The sequence below is a fragment of the Scyliorhinus torazame genome, chromosome 3 (genome assembly GCF_047496885.1).
Source record: "Scyliorhinus torazame isolate Kashiwa2021f chromosome 3, sScyTor2.1, whole genome shotgun sequence".
In the NCBI taxonomy this organism is placed as follows: domain Eukaryota; kingdom Metazoa; phylum Chordata; class Chondrichthyes; order Carcharhiniformes; family Scyliorhinidae; genus Scyliorhinus; species Scyliorhinus torazame.
In genome coordinates, this window is record NC_092709.1 from 25,231,176 (window position 1) to 25,245,147 (window position 13,972).

Here is a 13,972-nt window from a genome sequence, read left to right on the forward strand (position 1 = left end):
GGCACGTGAGATGTGCTCTTACACCATCTAGTGGCTGGATGTTGTAATTACACACTATTCTACATGATCATTCATATATACAAAGATAATATACTAGGTATCACTACAATAATCTCTGCTAGAGAGTGCTTGAAATAAGGGAGGAAGGAGCATTGGAAGCAATACTTGCGCATGTTGAGGAGATCTTGAAGCATCTTACAGCCCTTCAAATTACCTTCGCAGAGATGTCACTGTTACTTTGTTGAAAGAGGCGACAGTTAATTCTTTTGCACAGCAGGATCCAACAAAGATGAATGTTCAGTTAATCAGCTTTTGCTAGTGAAGACAGAGAGGTGACGTCAATCAGAATGTCTTCCTACTCTTCACCAAAAGGTATGGGGAAGCACGGACTTTAACATTTCAGCTGAAAGACAGCACATCCGACCATGCACCTCTGTCTCGAGTACTGGACTGACATGTCAACTTAGATTATGTGTTCAATTCCAGAAGTTTAAACCTGCCAATTTCAGGCTCAGGGGCAACTGTGCAACCAAATGAGCCAAGTTAACAGGTCAAGAGTTTGAATCAAGCTATGAACTGCCCTCCTCCCCACAACCCCCACCATGGTTGAGTTGTCTGTCGGTCAGCACTCTTCAATATCTGGGGAAACCCATGAAGAATGAGTGCTTGCAAGAGGTTGCAGAAAGTAACAATCACTCAATAAACTATAGCACAGCAATAATCTGTGCCTTCAAAGGTGGAAAGTGTGAATGTATAGTGTCACATTCGGTCAGATTAATCAGTCAAAGAATCATCCACGTAAGATTCCATTACCGCTGCCAAACTATTGCAATTAGTTTCCTTCATCGCAGCATTCATGGTTTGGAGAAAGGGGCTGGATTCTCTGTTTCAGTGGCAAAGTGCCAGCTGAAACGGAGAATTCAAAGGCGTTTTACGACGTCAAAATCGGCGCCGAACCCTCACTGATTCCGGGACCAGTGAGGGGCTAGCAGCGGCGGGTAAAACTCACGGCTCCCGCGCCGAAAACAACCGGAGAATGGCCGGGTCCATGGCCGCGCATACGCACGGTGACAACCTGCAGCGGTCGCGCTGTACAACATGGCGCTGGCCGTGCGCGAACCCGACCCGCCAAGTATGACCCCACAGGCCATCCCCCATCAGTCCTCTCAGCCCTCACGGACGCACCCACCCCAGCCAGCGGCACAGATCCTGCCGAGTGTGGCGGTCTTGGATACAGTCCGCAGTTTTGTTTTTTGTTTCTTTAAATTGTTTTTTAAATTTAGAGTACCCAATTAATTTTTTCCAATTAAGGGGCAATTTAACGTGGCCAATCCATCTACCCTGCACATCTTTGGGTTGTGGGGGGCGAAACCCACACAGACACAGGGAGGATGTGCAAACTCCACACGGACAGTGACCCAGAGCCAGGATCGAACCTGGGACCTTGGCGCCATGAAGCAGCAATGCTAACCACTGTGCCACCGGGCTGCCCGGACACAGTCCGCAGTTGGCATGTGGTCTGAGCGCTCAGGGACTCAGCCTATCTGCTGTGGAGCATCAGGGGAGTGCATGCCGATGACGCGGCAATGCCGTTGCAACGTCATGCGAAGCAATGCCATTTTGGAGGAGGCGGTGACTCGAAAACTGGCGTCAAACCGACGCCGGCCCCCGATTTTGGAGTCGGAAGGGATTCTCCGCCCGAGCGCCGATTACGATATCGCCGTCTGGCAAAGGAGCATCCTGCCCATGACTTTTGTATTTTGGCAAAACTCTGTCCATGTAATTCTGACTGTGTTGTCTAAATTTGTACCAGGATAAAGTTCCTCCTGACAAAATGGTATGACTGTAAAACTAACAAGGGAAATCACACCTACCCACCACCACGCCTCATCCACCCCCCCCACCCTCACATTTGAGAAGGTGGCAGAGTCTCCTCACATTTTATCACAAGGGATCTTTAAATTGACCCAACAGGCTCGCAGTAACAGGTACTGGGATTTTCGAAATGACTTTGCAAAGTCACAAGATATGCATGAGCTCAGACTTGGCCATAGACCAGGTCTATGCAGGAAGTCCTTTAGACCTAGCTTTACATTCAGAATTACGAAGCTTTGATATGCGGCATTTATAGACTTTGAACTATAGGACTAGCAGAGTAAACTTATGGCAATGATTGGAAAACATTCTCCCCTGTTAATGGCACAGTCCCTTCCACCCTTGAAAGAAATTGCTGAGTTAACATTTGGCGCTTTCCACAGTCACGTCGTGAAGCTCAGGACCAGACTGTCAACACAAAAGAAACTTGCTATACAAAATCATCATCTGCTTTTGGGAGTACTGGCAGGGTTTACAGCAACTATTTGCGTATTTTAAATAAAACACCATTAATTGGACTAATTCCCCAGAGTAAAGACTAACTCTGCTGGGACAAACGGGGCATCATTAACCTCCACATAATTTACTGGTGGACGTGTTGCAACAGCACATCTTAAGTTTCTGCAGGAACAAGAATTCAGTAATCTCACTGCAAATCTAATCCCCTAGAGTTTCCCTGGCAGGAAGAGTTTTCCATTGCTGCCATTTCGATAGAACCTGCTGCAATGGATACAACCTGTGTCCGTAATGCATTGCACATTAAATGCACCAATGTGTTTGCTCAACAAATAATTCATTTCAGCAAGTACTAGATCTGTCGCATAGAAGTGTACAAATGTGTACTCATGGCCCGAGAGCGAGACAGACAATGTGAATCCGTGGTATTTGCAGTTTAAGCAACATAAGAGAGAACTGAGTTAGCAAGACAATGCCAGAGGTTATTTTTGGCACAAGGTGACACTTAATTTCTAAAACAGACACTGCTTTCTGGTGTGTTGGCTAATGTGTGGATGATGTGTCACATCGGAAATCTTAGATTGGCTGTTCTCTCTCAGCTTGCAGGGGCATTTCCAATTTAGAGTTTAGATTTTGCAGCAATTACCACGACAGATGGATACATTCCTGCCCAACTATATTAGCAGCTGTGCAAGTGACGCTGATTGCTTGCAATAAAAGAAACCGAGTCCTTCAAAAACTGTTTCCCCTTTGACTCTGTGGGGGGCAGTCTCACCTCCTAGTGGCAGAATGTTGCGAGTTCAAATACCACTCTGCAGCCTTGGAGGAGTACATAGTACAGACTGACACCGTCCGGTACGGTACTGAGGGAGAGCCACACGGTCGGAGGTGTCGTCATTCAGGTCTGACCTTAATCTCAGGTGGATGTTAAAGATCCCACGGCACAATTCAAAAAGAGCAAGGGAGTTATCCCGATGATGAGTCAATATTTATTCCTCAACCAAAATCACTGAGAAGCATCGTCTAGTCAAAATAATCTTTATTAGTGTCACAAGTAGGCTTACATTAACACTGCAATGAAGTTATTGTGAAAATCCCCTAGTCGCCACTGTGGTGATATGCATCACTGTAAATACACAAGGGGTTAATGTAAATACACTAAGACTAAGTAAACACTAGAGGGAGCACCAGAGACATCATGACATGCAGACATACAGCTAATGAACACTTAGAATAGGACACGACCAATGGGCAGTCAAGACACCCAGAGGTGACACTACCACAAGGGGGCAACCCATATAAAAGGACAGGGCACACATGCTCTTTCTCTTTCCACAGGCGACACTCAGAGAGAAGGACAGGGGCAGGTCAGAAGCATCACACCCACCGCATGGCTTAGAGCAGACTGGTTAATTAGACTGAGTTACTATAGCAAGATTAGAAGGAGAGTCAAACTCAAGTAGGAGAATTGTTAACTGTTCAATAAATGTGTTAAACCTATCTCCAAGTCTGAACCTTCCTTTGTCAGAGCATACATCAAGGAAGCAAGTAATGCTGCATGAAGAAGCATAACACAACAGCCACATTCCGGCGCCTGTTCGAGTACACAGTGGCGGAATTCAAAATGTCCAATTCACCTAACCTTTCGGGACTTTGTGGGAGGAAACCGGAGCACCCGGAGGAAACCCACACAGACATGGGGAGAACTTGCAGACTCTGCACAGACAGTGACCCAAGCCAGGAATCGAACCTGGGACCCTTTCGCTGTGAAGCAACAGTGCTAACCACTGTGCTAATGTGCCGCCCATATTGTCGCGTTACCTATTGTGGGGTATTGCTGTTCGCAAACTGCTTGCTGCATTTCTTGGCAGTACAACAGTGACGGCACTTCAAATGCATTTCATTGGCTATGAGGTATTTCAATGCGTCATAAAAGACAAATCTATACATACAAGTCATTAAAAGATAAATATATACGTACAAGTAATTTCCTCCCCCCCCCCCCCAGAAAGACAACTGCATAACAGAGACCCAAGATTAATCATTAGCAAGATCAGTACAGAAATAAAATCAGTGCAGGGTACAATTTGGACGACAGTGGTATTGTACAGGCTGTCAGATTGACAGAATCTCACAGCAGAGATCAAATCAACCTTCAATTTGTGCTTTACACACACCATTCTTTTCCCTGACTGCGAAGGACAACATGTTCCCTGAAGCATTGCTACCTCATTTCATCACAAGTAAATTTCAACCGTGTGCCGCAGTGGAAACCTACTTCAGATTTTACAGCGAATAATCATTATCCTGATATAAAGTCACTGAACTGGGTTAACTAAAATAATAGTCAGTCTCGTTAAATGGAGGATGCCACTGTGTGATTTAAATCAAAACTAATGCAGAAAGGGTTTCAGTTGGCAAATATTTTATGAATCAACAAGTCGTACAGCATAGGAGGCCAATCGGCCCATTGTGTCTGTGCCAGCTCTTTGAAAGAATTATCCAATTTGCCCCACACCTTGTCCTTTCCTCATCAGTGCAGATTTTTCCTTTAATGAGAGCAGACATGGAAACATTTAATACATCTGAACACGTTTTAAGTTTGTGTCTGATGCAGCATTTATGTATATTTAGCATTTTTTTAATCAATCAACATTTTCAGGGTAAGAGTTACTATAGGATTGGGTTAAGAAACCAGGAGATCTGGTTGAATTGGATTGAATTTGATTTGTCACGTGTACCGAAGTACAGTGAAAAGTATTGTTCTGCGTACAGTCCAGTCAGATCGTTCCATGCATGAAAACAATATAGGGCAAACATAAAGACACAATGTAAATACATAGGGGTGAAGCATACAGGAGTGTAGTACTACTCAGTGGAGAAGATGTGTGAAGAGATCAGTTCAGCCCATAAGAGGGTCATTCAAGAGTCGCAGTGAGCAAAGTTCCTGTCTCCGAGCCAGAAACTCTGGGTTCGAGTCCCAACCCAGGACTTGATGGCCACGGAAGGTGAGTTGATAACGCGGTCAAACAGGTCAAATGTGCCAACCTGCAAACCCTTCCGACAGGCCGATGACTGGCGGTAAAAGCGGGACAGACTCCTGGTCAGCCACGTTTGATGTGGAGTAGCTGCCCCTCAAGCTATAAGCCTCTGGCAACAGACTAGCGACCTGTTCCGAGTATTACTAGTTATGGAAAGAGACAAAGGTCTGCCTTCGCGCCCCATTAGGTTCAGGAAGAGAATTGGATTGGAGTTAAGAAACCAGTCATTTCTAAATGACTGGGTGGCACAGTGGTCAGCGTGGCTGCCTCACAGCGCTAAGGACCCGGGTTCAATTCCAGCTTTAGGTGACCTGTGTGGAGTCTGCATGTTCCCCCCGTATCTGCGTGGGTTCCTTTGGCTGCTCTGGTTTTCTCCCAGTCCAAAGATGTGCAGGTTAGGTGGATTGGCCGTGCTAAAGTTCCCCTTAGTTTGCAACATGCGCAGGTTAGGTGGGGTTACGGGGATAGGGCGGGGGAATGGGCCTAGGTAGGACGCTCTTTCAGAGGGTCAGTTCAGACTCGATGGGCCAAATAACCTCCTTTTGCACTATAGGGATTCAGTGGTTCTGAATATCTGTTGTTTCTAAAGAGGTATCGGCATAACCATAAGTTTTTTTATAAATTAATAATCTTTATTGTCACAAGTAGGCTTACATTAACACTGCAATAAAGTTACTGTGAAAAGCCCCTAGTCGCCACACTCCAGCACCTGTTTGGGTTACACAGAGGGAGAATTCAGAATTCTCAGCTGATACAGGAATTGAACCCGCGCTGCTGGCCTTGTTCTGCATCACAAACCAGCTGTCTAGCCCACTGAGCTAAACCAGCCTAGGCTAACCAGTTTCGGCTTTCTTCAAGATTTATTCATGAGCTAGACACGACGTACAATGTAATGGAGGTGGTGAAGGTGCCACAGTAAATTGCCCCAGTGATGTTAACTTGAATAAAATGATGCTCTCTTCTCCTCGCCAATATGGCAGATGGTTACCTGCTGGATCAGTTAGTTTAATATGCTGCCTGGCATACTGAGGATCGACACACATATGGAGGACCCCCAAGTTCAAGCTGCTAACAGCCAAAGCAGCAGAAGGTGAGCTACAACTGCCCTCAAGCCTTCGAACTGAGGCTTGATTCACACCCGGTTCCTGTTCCTGACCAGCACCCAGCAACTCCATGCTGGTGAGGATCAGCTGCGTTGCCCTGTGGCCAAATAGCCTATGAATATTTATGGTCTAGAGTGGCCATTTAGTTGGGTTCCTGAGGGGATCTAGTATCCATGAGCCAACAACGTTAGTAAGTACCTTCAGTTGAGGAAGACTGGAAACTAGAGTGGTCGGAAATAAAAACAATTATACTATGGCAATAATTCAAGATTACTCAGCATTACCTCGTGTCTAAGTGATTTCAATCAATCTGCTGACAGCAATTTTCTGTGACCAACTTTTATATTTTCCAGCAATGGATTGTAATTAAAGGCAGGATAAACAAAGAAGCTGTCCAATTCTGGGAAATTATGGGATTTCAAAACAGATGTTTTAAATGTAATTTTCAAAAGAAGCAGATATACACAAACACACACACACAAAGAACTTGAACTCACAATTTGTCATCATTGAAGTAAAGAAGAAACACAATCAGTAACAATACAAAGAGCTATTTCTAAAAGATTTGAACTAATTAAGCCAATAGCACTACAAAAACCATGATCAAAAACATTGTCCATCCATCTCCTGATCTTCATGCTCAGTGACAAAGGGCTCAACAATACCTCTGGACTCCATCCACTTTTGGAAATCATTAGCAGACTGCTTGCTACAGTGTATTGATGCAGATCATTATACAGCAGTTCATCCAAGGCGAATAGACCAAGGATTAATATTCATTAGAGTATCCAGAACTCAGGTATTCAGAGGAGAAACAACAAACCTTTACTGGAAAAGTACGCATGTCTGAATCTGTCACAGAGACTGGACAATTTGCCTCTCTGACTGAACATCCAAATGTGTTTGTGGCCTCCTATGTTCAACTGGCAAAAGACACAGTTTGATCAACGATGGCCATTTGCCAATTAGTGATCAAACCCATTTGTTTGACGTCTTTCAAATGGTTTCAACCAGTTGCCTCTCACAGTAAGGTGGTGCACTCAGATTTGCTACCCCGCAAGTCTTGTTTCAACATGAAGAACAACTTGGATGAATTTCTGAAGAATGTGCGACTGAGAAAATGTTAAGCATCTCTCATCAGATAGACTTGCGCATTATAACAGTCTGTACACTGGACTGGCTTAATTATTTAATTCAGGAACATAGAAACTGGAATAGGCCATTCAATTAAAAATTATGTACCTCACCTGCAACTTATCTCCTTGTTTCCACATCACCCAATACCCTTGCTTAACAGGGTAGCACGGTGGCAAAGTGGTTAGCACTGTTGCTTCACAGCGCCAGGGACCCAGGTTCGATTCCCGGCTTGGGTCACTGTCTGTGGAGAGTCTGCACATTCTCCCTGTCTGCGTGACAGAGGTGCCCCACAGAGTCAAATTAAGGCTGACTGAAACTGTGATTGAGAGATTTTTGTTATAGTAATCTTTTATTAGTGTCACAAGTAGGCTTACATTAACACTGCAATGATGTTACTGTGAAATTCCCCTCGTCGCCACACTCCGGCGCCAGTTCGGGTACATGGAGGGAGAATTCAGAATGTCCAATTCACCTAACAAGCACATCTTTTGGGACTTGTGGGAGGAAACCGGAGGAAACCCACGCAGACTGTTTTCTGGGAGACAGGAGCAGCTCCAGATTTCCACCTGCCTTTGTGCTGAATTCGCCCTAAAAGGCTACGCCTCAGTTAAAGTAGCTTATTTCGCTCAAGTTATTTAATCATCTGAAACACTTGAATTAGAACGCGCCTTAATCTTCTCTGCTCAACAGAATGCAACCTGTCCTCATAATTTAACCCTTTTAGATCAGGTTTCATTCTGGTGGAACTGCACTTCAACCCCTCCAAGGCCAATATTTCCTTCTTTGGGTGCAGTGTGCAGACTGATCGCAGTACTCTAAATAATGCCTAACCAGAGATTTAAATATATTTATATACTATGCCATAAATTCCAACACTTAGTATGTCAGCTCATTTGGGATAAACACCGACACTCTATTAGCCTTTTAAATTATTTTTCTATCTGTCCACTATTTTTCTCAGGACTAACAGTGCCCTTTATGGAATCTCCCCAAAGTGTCCGGAGGGTTTGCATCCAGCCAACCAGACACCGAACAGTAAAACCACCAGCTACTTTCATATGACCCGGCTTGGGTCACTGCCTGTGTGAGGGAGTGTCAGCAGACTACTTGACTCTGTGGGGCACCTCTGTCTGAGGCCATTCGGCCATCGGTTAATGGAGAGCAGCAGTTTGGATTATTTAATGAAAGCAAATTACTGCGGATGCTGGAATCTGAAACGAAAGAGAAAATGCTGGAAATTCTCAGCAGGTCTGGCAGCATCAGTAGGGGGGAGAAAAGAGCTGACGTTTCGAGTCTGATGACTCTTTGTCAAAACTGTTGGATTTTTTGTATTGGATTATTTGCCGCTCCACTTTGAGTCAGTAGCACGAGGGGGCTAAGCAAAGTGGCACCCAAGCCCCATATAAAGTCACCAGTTCCTCCCTCAACCTGTGCCCCCACTCACCATGCAGTACACCGAGAGCAGGAACTGAACTGGCAACTCCATAGATCATGGGTAGTTGCACTGGCACTTGTGTAGTTTAGAACCCAGGCGACCAGGGCCCCCACATTTACCGACTTAACCGGTTGCCTGATGGCAGCATTGTGGTGCTATTGAGCTGAATAAGCAGCCAGGGTGGCAGAATGTGCTGCTTCTGCAAAGGAGCTGATGAACACACACTGATCTACACACACACACACTGTGACAGATGGATTGAAACACTCTCTGATCCTCAACCCCGGGGCTGGCCTGACACGTATCCCCTGCTCTCACACACACACACACACATCCCAGCCGTGCTGAGCTCCAAATAGCCACACTGACAACAACACAAACAAGAACGCGGAGAGAGAGAGAGAGAGAGCTTTGTGGAGATCACTTGGCAGCTGGAAGGAAGCGGCCGGCACAGATTGCCGGAGTGGGGGGTGCTGTGAGAAACAATGCATCGAGCGAGTACACACAGCCTCTTACCCTGGCATCGTCTTCACCCCTCTGATCTCTCTGTCTCGTCCCCTTCCTTGCTCCGGGTATGGCTCCGTGTCCGCGGTCTGTCAGCAAAGTCTCTGCACGCACTGTCTCTGTACAATCAGTTGTTCTCGCTCCCTCCTTCTCCTCTGCACGCAGTGTGTGTGCAGTGTCCCTAACTGTACACTGAGTGTCTCTCTCTGCTTCCAGTCTGTCTCTCTCTCTCCCAGTCTGTGTCTCTCCGCACAGTGTCCCTAACTGTACACTGAGTGTCTCTCTCTCTCCCAGCCCGTGTCTCTCTGCACAGTGTCCCTAACTGTACACTGAGTGTCTCTCTCTCTCCCAGTCTGTGTCTCTCTCCCAGTCTGTCTCTCTGCAGTGTCCCTAACTGTACACTGAGTGTCTCTCTCTCTCCCAGTCTGTGTCTCTCTGCACAGTGTCCCTAACTGTACACTGAGTGTCTCTCTCTCTCCCAGCCCGTGTCTCTCTGCACAGTGTCCCTAACTGTACACTGAGTGTCTCTCTCTCTCGCAGTCTGTGTCGCTCTGCACAGTGTCCCTAACTGTACACTGAGTGTCTCTCTCTCTCTCCCAGTCTGTGTCTCTCTGCACAGTGTCCCTAACTGTATGTGGTGTTGGGTGTTCTGACACACAGATGAGCCAACACAGTTGCATATGGTACAACACTTGTTTATTTAAACTCACTATTTACAACTTGGTCTTTGCACTCTGCACGTGGGGGGCTCCCTGCTTGTGGTGTTTCAACAGCTCTTTCATGCTTCCTTCTCCCCAGACCTACTGACCTCCAGGTGTCGTGCTCGTGCTTTTTATGTGGTTGGTGTTCTTGTCTGTGATTGGTTGTGGTGTTGTGTACTCTGATTTGCCTGTTAGTGTGTCCATCATGATGTGTGTGTTTGAATATCATGACATCCCCCCTTTTTACAAAGATATGTGCCTACGTGGTAATAAATATGATCGTGACGTGAGTGCATCTAAGAGTGTGTGTGTGTCGTGTGCAGCATGTGTCTATGACGGAACTATGTACATGGGGCGATGTCGAGTGCGTCACATGAATCCAGTTGTACCATAACATAACAGAAATGCGAACGAGAGAAGAAGAAAAAAAATTTTGAACAGTTGTCCAGTCAGACGACATCTGGAACGATAAACAACAACAGGTTATCATGTAAAATTGTCCAACTTATTAAACATATGAACTGTATTATAAGTCCATTCTAATGGGTTTGCGACGAATTCGGGTTGACCGCCTTAAGGGTGGATCAAGAACCACCGGCTGCTGTGCAGGCATGGCCATGGGTGGCGATGGAAAGGGCGTGATGTGCGGCAGCTCCACAAAGTCATCCTCGGAAGCCTGTTGAGGATCTGGCGTGTTGTGTGGCTGTGAACGTGGAAGTCGGCGAAGGGCGCGCCGATTGCGGCGACGCACGGAACCATCCGGCATGCGAACCAGGAACGAGCGGGGAGCCACTTGTCGGAGGACTTCGGCCGGTGCTGACCAGCCACCATACGGTTGATGGACGCGTACTTTGTCTCCGGAGGACAGGGGGGGCAGGTCCGTCGCTCGTGTGTCGTACCGACCTTTCTGGCGATCACGCTGCAGTTGCATGTCCCGAAGAACCGCCTCATGGTCTGTTGTCGGTGCCAGGACGGAAGGTACCGTCGTCCTGAGGGAGCGACCCATTAGTAGCTGCGCTGGCGAGAGGCCCGTGGATAACGGGGCCGATCGATAGGCCAGCAAGGCAAGGTTAAAGTCCGATCCGGCATCAGCCGCCTTGCACAGGAGCCGCTTTGCGATGTGGACACCCTTTTCAGCCTTCCCGTTCGATTGTGGATGCAGAGGGCTGGATGTCACATGAGTGAAACCATATGCTGCGGCAAAGGACGACCATTCACGGCTGGCAAAACAAGGTCCATTGTCTGACATGACAGTCCTTGGAATGCCATGGCGAGCAAACGTTTCCTTGCAGGCCCCAATGACTGCGGACGACGTCAGATCATGGAGAGGCATGACTTCCGGGTAGTTTGAGAAGTAGTCTATAATAACAATGTAATCTCTGCCGAGCGCGTGAAATAGGTCAACACCCACCTTCGCCCAGGGGGACGTCACCATCTCGTGTGGTAGAAGTGTTTCCGGAGGTTGCGCCGGCTGAAACCTCTGACAGGTTGTGCAGTTGAGCACCATGTTGGCTATGTCTTCATTAATACCCGGCCAATATACCGCCGCCCGGGCCCTTCGTCTGCATTTTTCGACACCCAAGTGGCCTTCGTGTAGTTGACGAAGAATCATCTGGCGCACACTGTGTGGAATGACGATCCTATGCGATTTCATAAGGACCCCGTCTATATTGGTGAGATCATCTCGCACATTGTAAAACTGGGGGCACTGCCCTTTTAGCCACCCTTCCGTCATGTGGCGCATCACTCGCTGCAGCAGAGGGTCAGTCGCCGTCTCTGCGCGTATGTGGGCCAGACAAGGATCATCAGCTGGCATATTTGCTGCTGTCAGAGTCACGTGTGCCTCAATTTGACGCACGAACCCCTCCGCATCTGGTGGTGTGCTCACTGCTCGGGAAAGAGTGTCCGCCACTATGAGTTCCTTCCCCGGAGTGTAGATCAGTTCAAAATCGTACCTCCTGAGTTTGAGTAAGATGCGCTGGAGGCGAGGAGTCATGTCGTTCAGGTCTTTGTTAATGATGTTGACCAGGGGGCGGTGGTCAGTTTCGACCGTGAATCGTGGCAGGCCATACACATAGTCGTGGAACTTGTCCAGTCCAGTTAACAAGCCCAGGCATTCTTTTTCGATTTGCGCGTAGCGCTGTTCGGTAGGGGTCATGGCTCGTGAGGCATACGCAACCGGGGCCCATGATGACGTGCTGTCTTTTTGCAGGAGTACCGCTCCAATACCAGATTGGCTGGCGTCTGTTGAGATCTTTGTAGGGCGAGTCGCGTCAAAGAAGGCCAGCACTGGTGCCGTGACCAGTTTGTGCTTGAGCTCCTCCCATTCCTGCTGATGCGACTGGTGCCAGTTGAATTCCGTCGATTTTTTTACGAGATGGCGCATGTTTGTTGTATGAGAAGCCAGGTTGGGAATGAACTTCCCAAGGAAGTTGACCATGCCCAGGAATCTTAAGACAGCCTTCTTGTCAGCCGGTCGTGGCATGGCTGTGATGGCGCTAACCTTGTCTGCATCGGGACGGACCCCGGACCTTGAGATGTGGTCCCCGAGGAATTTCAGCTCCGTCTGGCCGAAAGCACACTTCGCACGGTTGAGACGCAGGCCATTTTGCCGTATGCGGGTGAAGACACGTCGAAGACGATGCATGTGTTCCTGCGGAGTGGTGGACCAAATGATGATATCGTCCACATATACACGTACCCCTTCGATGCCTTCCATCATCTGCTCCATAATGCGGTGGAATACTTCAGATGCCGAAATGATGCCGAATGGCATCCGGTTGTAGCAGAATCTGCCAAAAGGGGTGTTGAATGTGCATAGTCTTCGGCTGGCCGGGTCCAGTTGGATCTGCCAGAATCCTTTGGACGCATCCAATTTAGTGAATATGTTGGCTCGCGCCATCTCGCTGGTGAGGTCTTCTCGTTTTGGGATGGGATAGTGTTCCCGCATGATGTTGTTGTTCAGATCTTTTGGATCTATACATATACGGAGCTCGCCAGAGGGCTTCTTTACACAGACCATGGAGCTGACCCATGGCGTGGGCTCCGTGACCTTGGATAGGACCCCTTGGTCCTGAAGAATCTGCAGTTGTGCCTTGAGGCGGTCTTTGAGAGGCGCAGGAACCCTGCGAGGTGCGTGAACGACAGGGATGGCGTCCGGTCTGAGTCGAATCTTGTACGTGTGTGGCAATGTCCCCATGCCTTCAAAAACCTCCTGGTTGTGAGCGAGGAGGGAATGGAGATTCGCGTGGAACTCAGCATCCGGGAAGTCGGATATCTCATCTGGAGAGAGAGACATGATGCGCTGTACCAGGTGAAGGACCTTACACGCTTGTGCGCCCAGTAACGAGTCCTTTGATGAGCCCACAACTTCGAAGGGGAGTGTGGCCGTGTACCTCTTGTGAGTCACCTGTAGCTGGCAAGATCCTACGGACGGGATAACGTTCCCGTTATAGTCAACCATCTTAAGCCGGGATGGTGTGATGAGTGGTTTGACCTTCATGGCCTGGACTGCAGAGTAAGCAATCAGGTTGGCGGATGCGCCGGTGTCCAGACGGAAGGCGACGCGCGATCGGTTGACCGTCAGGGTGGCACACCACTCATCGTCTGGATTGATGGCATTGACCTTGTTGACATCAATGACGGCAACTCTGAAGTCATCCTGGTCATCTGCATCACTTAACTGGAAGTCTTGATGCGTGGGCTGGACGGTCCTGACTC

At 47.8% G+C, this 13,972-nt stretch overlaps 1 protein-coding gene across 6 annotated transcripts in view; it reads right to left on the reverse strand.

The window, feature by feature from the left end:
* LOC140408348 (PH and SEC7 domain-containing protein 1-like) overlaps positions 1-13,972 on the reverse strand; it is a 613,055-nt gene that overhangs the window by 377,537 nt on the left and 221,546 nt on the right. Inside the window, exon 1 of one of the 6 annotated variants that reach the window (XM_072495429.1) lies at positions 9,564-10,024. The exons of the other annotated variants lie outside the window; for them this stretch is intronic. The gene's annotated coding sequence lies outside the window, so the exon portion shown is untranslated. Of the gene's footprint in view, positions 1-9,563; positions 10,025-13,972 lie in introns of those variants that run through there. 6 annotated transcript variants of the gene reach the window in all.